This window comes from Dasypus novemcinctus, chromosome 4 (assembly GCF_030445035.2).
Source record: "Dasypus novemcinctus isolate mDasNov1 chromosome 4, mDasNov1.1.hap2, whole genome shotgun sequence".
Lineage (NCBI taxonomy): Eukaryota > Metazoa > Chordata > Mammalia > Cingulata > Dasypodidae > Dasypus > Dasypus novemcinctus.
Window position 1 is genome coordinate 163,709,514 of NC_080676.1, and position 6,000 is coordinate 163,715,513.

Below are 6,000 nucleotides of genomic sequence, written 5' to 3' on the forward strand. Positions count from 1 at the left end.
CTCAGGGGTGGCGATGGCGCAGATTGGATCATGGGACATGTTAGGGGTTTCAGGTTCGGGGGGGGCTGTGTCTGGGTTGGATGTGTTACTTCTGAGACGTATCATCCAAGTTGAGACGTAGCTATTACTGCCAGCTGTAAGAGCTAGAAATTCAGAGTCATGGCTTGGGGTCTCAGGAACACATTTACACTCAGAAGCATTTATTATCCTACTGGGAGGATGCGGCACCCTCTATATAGTGTGTGGGTGTGTAAAACTCACACGAAAAGGATCACCGAAGGAGCAGGCAATCTGCACATGTCTTCTAGTTATCCTTAATCCATCTATCCATCCAACCATCCAAAATCCATCTAGCCATCCATTGTTATTCATCCATCCATCCTTCCATCCATCTACCCATCCAACATCTATCCATCCATTCATCTAGCATCCATCTATCTATCCATCATCCATCCATCCATCCATCCATCCATCCATCCATCCATCTGACATCCATCCATCCATTCATCCATCCAAAATCCATCTACCCATCATCCAAGGTATTCATCCATCCAACACCCATCCATCCACACATCCAACATCCATCCATCCATCCAACATCCACCTATCCATCCATCCATCCATCCAACATCCATCATCCATCCACCCATCCATCCATCCAACATCCATCATCCAACATCTATCATCCATTATCCATCCATCCATTCATCCAAAATCCATCTAGCCATCCATCCAAGTTATTCATCTATCCATTCTTCCATCCATCCACCCATCCAACATCCATCCATCCATTTGTCCAACATCCATCTATCCATCCATCATCCATCCACCCATCCATCTGTCCATCCAAACACCACCCACCCATGCATCCAATCCATTCATCTACCCATCCAATCATCCAATATCCATCCAACATCTATCCACTCATCCATCTTTCATCCATTCATCTAATGAAGGAATGTATTTTTTCCCACCATTAATCCTGATGTTAGCAAGACAAAGAGAATGAGGTGGAATCCTTACCCCAGGAATTTACAAACTTTTGGAGAGAAAACCCTGTGAATACAACATACAGTGAGGCTGGGGAGCCCTCACAAGGGAGGGAGAGAAAGAGAAAAAGAAGGCCTGCATGTGTTTGTGCATATGCGTGTGTATGCACCCACACTCCTTCAAAGGGGCGCCCTTCAAAGGGGATGCTGCTGTGTAAGAATATTCTCATCTGCATAATGCTTGTAGTTTTTTTTAATTCATTTTTAAAAAATATTACATTAAAAAAATATGAGGTCCCATTCAACCCCACCGCCCCCACCCCCCACTCTCCCCACAGCAACACTCTCTCCCATCATTATGACACATCCATTGCATTTGGTAAGTACATCTCTGGGCATCACTGTACCTCATGGTCAATTGTCCACATCATAGCCCACACTCTTCCACGTTCCATCCAGTGGGCCCTGGGGGGATCTACAATGTCCCGTAATTGTCCGTGAAGCACCACCCAGGACAACTCCAAGTCCCGAAAATGCTTGTAGTTTAAACTCTCCCATCCCAGACCCTTTCTGCTGGCATGGCTCAAGGGATTAAATGCCGAGTGCACTGAGGCAGAAGGAGGGAGGGACCCAGGGGGCCCCTGGGAGGTCGGTGGAGGCTGTCACTGCTCTTCAGTGGGAGTGTCCTCCCTGGGCTGGTGCAGGGCACAACCTATGGGCCAGACTTTGGGGCCATGCAGGGTCTCTAGAAGGGTCCCTTCAGTGGCTGACTGGGTCCTCTGCTGCGGGGGGGTAGGCGATTGGCTTGGATCTGTGCACACATTGCTGGTATCCTCCTATTCAGCCTGCCACTCTGGGTATCCTCCCTCTAGGGGAAACAGAGGTATCTCACAACTTTTCCAGGGCAGGCGCTGTGGCTGGATTTAAACCCAGGCCGCTGTGGTTGGAAGGTGGCGGGGGTGCATCCTGCAGCGGGCCATGCCCGGACGGCGAATGTGGCAATAAGCACTGCCCGCCCCGCCGCGGGCCCAGGTGCCGCAAGAACCCCATGAGTTCCGCGTCGCTAATTCCACTGACAGGTAGGGAGACCGAGGCCAAGTGTTCAGTGACTGGCCCGAGGGGCCCAGAACCGAAACCCAGGTCTTCTCACCCTGGTTCGGCTCCCAGGCCCCTGCAGGGGGTGCTGGTTGCTTTTCTGATGGGTGGGAGGGAGGGTGCTAGAGGACCTTAGAACTTGGGGTGCCTCTGAGCTGGGGAGACCCAACCTGGGTGCTCCCCAGGCCCAAGGGCCTCAGCCTGCTGTGGTTCCAGGCCCCAGGCGGGTCTCCCACCCAGGACCTGACACTGTCACTTGTTCAGCTAAAAGGGATTGGAGGGCATGGGGGGTCCCCAGAGTCCAGCCCTCGGCTCCCAGGCACACCCTCTAGTCCAGGCTGCACTGCCTGCTGAGGCCACTAGATGGCGCCACAAACCAGGGCTGTGCCGTGCGGGCCCCTGAGCTGCCTTCAGCCTGTGCTGCAGCCAAAGGCCTGTTTTCTTGTTTGTTCTCTAGAATCTGAAATTGTCCTCAGGACTGCGGGGTCTCAGGACGTGTGTCCGCTGAGGCGGTGCCCTGTGGGCCCTGTAAGCGGCTCAGAAGGTGACCGCTGTGTTTCGGGGGCAACCGGCCACGCCTTCTTCAAGCAACAATGAGCTATTTAGGTGTATGGGACAAAAATGTGTCTTTGTGGACAAAGCCAGGGTCCCACCTGCTATCCAAAGCAGACAAGACATCTTCTCTCTCCACCCCGTTCCATTTCTGGGAGAATAAGGACTGCTCAATAGATAGTCGGGGCACAGACAGCCCTTCGGGAGCCTCGAGGCGCGGCCGTGTGAAAGGATGGTGCCGCGGTGATGCCCACAGTTGAGCTAGTCCGTGTGGTTGGGGGTGTGAATGTGGGTGACACTCGGGGTGCTAATGCAAGTAAAGCCTCCCCAGAGGTGGGTGACCCCTGGGTTTGTTTTGGAGGCTGAGTCTGGCACTTTGCCTAATGAATGACAAAACCAAAAGCGAGTGTTCGAAAGCGGTGATGCGTCGTCTACGCTGTCAAGTGGGAGGGCTGGACAGACGCGTCCGCTCTCGTACCCAGCGGGGTCTGGGTGGTAGGAAACCGCCCTTATTGGAGTCTCTGCTTTGTCTCAGCGCGAGCATCAAATCCTTGGTTTTGTTCCCAAACCCTCCTCCACCTCGTTGCCCTGTCCCTCTGGAAAGACAAAGATGACGACGAGGCTGGGGCCGAGCCAGACCAACGAGCGCCCAGCGCCTCCCTATCCGGAAGCGTGCTCTGCGCCACGGGCTGCGGTGACGCCCACGGGGCCACAGCCGGGAGGCGTGGACTGCGGCTGGGACTGGACTTGGAAACGGGAGCAGGTGCCACGCGGCTCGGCCGACAGCCCGGAGCTGGCTGCACCCCAGGGCACTGCGCCTGGCCCGGCTGCCCACGGCCAACGCGGCTGCTGGAGGAACGCACCCCGGCACTCTGGACCTGCACCCTGAAGCCCACGGGCCCGCGCGTGGCTGGGAGACGGAGAGGCTCCGGCATTTACCTCCCGGCGGGTGTCAAAGGGCCATAGAGGGCTGCCGCCGAGGCCGAGGCTGGTTGACGTGGGAGCTACTTGCTCAGGACGGGGTTGGCTGATGTCTGGATTCCCTGGGACTGCTGGTTTTGGGGCCAGGCCTGGGTCTCCCACTCTGCCACTGGCCACGCCAAGGCCCTGGGGTGGCAGGGTTCACTCGCGCAGCTCGCCTGCTGCAAGAGAACGCCCGGCTGTGGCAGGGCCCAGGAGAAACCCACTCACGCAGGCCGAGTCCCTGTGCCACGTTCCCACACCGGGAAACGCCGAGAAAGCTCGGAAGGTTTGGGCCCAGAGAGGCCCACGAGGCGTGGGCAGCAGCAGGTGCAGCAGGGGCTCGGGCCCGACTCGGGGGGAAGGGCTTTCTCACCAAAGTGCACGTGTCTGCACATCTAGTGGGCTGTTTTGGGAACCCATAGCCTGGCAAGGGAGGCTCTGGGGTGTGATGCGGCCATCAGGGGCTACGGGAGCAGTGCCTGCCACCGAGGAGCCTCGTGGGCCCGGGGTGGCCCCAGGACTCTGGCGTTGAGCCTGCTTGGTGGGGGGCACAGAGCTCGCCCTTCCCAGGGACAGCAGATTCTCGCTTCGTGAGACCCTGGGCACCAGGGATTCCGGTGTAGAGAAGGAGCAGTAAGAGCTTCCCCTGGAGTTCCCCCAAACCAGTGACAGCTGGAGTTTGCACCTGAGTTAGTGTGCAGCTGTGGGGACGGTGGCCAAGAGTGTGGGTTTTCTGGCCAAGGAATTTGGGGTTCGAGTCTTGGCTCAGCCATGTCGGGCATGTCACCTTGTCTTTCTGAGCCTCAGTTTCCTCTTCCGTAGAGAGGGCACCAGCACCTGCCAGGAAGCTCTGGACAACAGGAAACAGAGAAATCAGGAAGTGGGTGTGGCTCAAGCCACTGGGCTCCCGTCTACCACGTGGGAGGTCCAGGGTTCGAGGCCCAGGGTTCAATGCCCGGGGTCTCTTGGTGAGGGCAAGCTGGCCCACGTGGCGAGCTGGCCCACGTGGACTGCCGGCCCATGTGGGAATGTGGCCCTGCACAGGAGTGCCCCCTGCATGAGAACGCCGCCTTGTGTGGGAAAAGCCACCCCGTACAGGAGTGCCGGCCGACACGGAGAGCTGGTGCAGCAAGATGACGCAGCAAGAGACACAGAGAAAATAAGAAGACGTAGCAGAACAGGGAGCTGAGGTGCCACAAGAGAGCAATTGCCTCTCTCCCACTCTGGAAGGTCCCAGGATCAGTTCCTGGAGCTGCCTAATGAGAATGCAAGCAGACACAGAAGAACACACAGCGAATGGACACAGAGAGCAGACAACGGGGAGGGGGGAGAGAGAACTACAATAAATCTTTAAAAAGAAACAGAAATCAACTCCAATAGGCTCTAACAATAAAGACAACTTGTGGGTCCTTGCATGGGAAAAGTCCCGAGGAGGGCGCAGCTCGATCCGGCAGCGCCCAGGCACCCAGGTTGGTTCTCTTTTTGCTCTGCCTCCCAGGGCTTGAGCGTCAGCCTGAAGCTCCTGGTCTGTCCCCAAGGACCTGGTTGCTGTCACCGTCATCGGGGTACAGGCTCATTTGTGCCTGGCACAAGAGAGAGGGGTCTTCGCCCCACTTGTGACCCAAAGTGCTGACTGGCTTTTTTAAAAAAAGATTTATTTTATGTATTTATTTCCCCCTTGGCCCTTGGCCATTGTCTGCTCTCTGTGTCCATTTGCTGGGTGCTCTCTGTGCCCGCTCACCTTTTCTTTTGGAGGCACTGGGAGCTGAATCTGGTACCTCCCATGTGGGAGAGAGGTGCTCAATTGCTCAAGCCACCTCAGCTCCCTGCTTTGCCGTGTCTCTCGTTGTCTTTCCCCTTTGTGTCTCCTTGTTGCGTCATTCTGTTGCATCAGCACAATATGCCTGCCTGTTGCACCAGCTTGTTGTCTTCTCCAGGAGGCACCGGGAACCGAACCCAGGACCTCCCATGTGGCAGGTGGGAGCTTAATTGCTTGAGCCACATCCGCATCTATCTATCCATCCATCCATCCATCACCCAACATCCCCCTTCCCACAGGCTGACCGCCAGGGAGCTCACTTCTTCTTGGGGAGCGTGTGGGGAGGGGTACCCCGAGGCAGCGCCTGCTCCAGCCACAGTCCATGGACCTGGGGCCTCTCTCCGTGGACGGGTCCTGGGCTGGTGCAGCCTGCCCGCCCTCGAGGGCGACTCAGAGCGACAGCCATTGTGGGGGCCAGAGGCCGGCTCTTGGCCTGGGGACTGCTCCCCTCCTCGCCCCAGGGGGACTGGCGCTGGGGGTGCCAGGGTCCGGTAGCTGTTCTGGAACAGGGAAGGAGACTTTAGGCTTGCCCACTCGCTCCTTTAGGGCTCTGATCCCCACTGAGAAGCAGCCCCAGGGAGG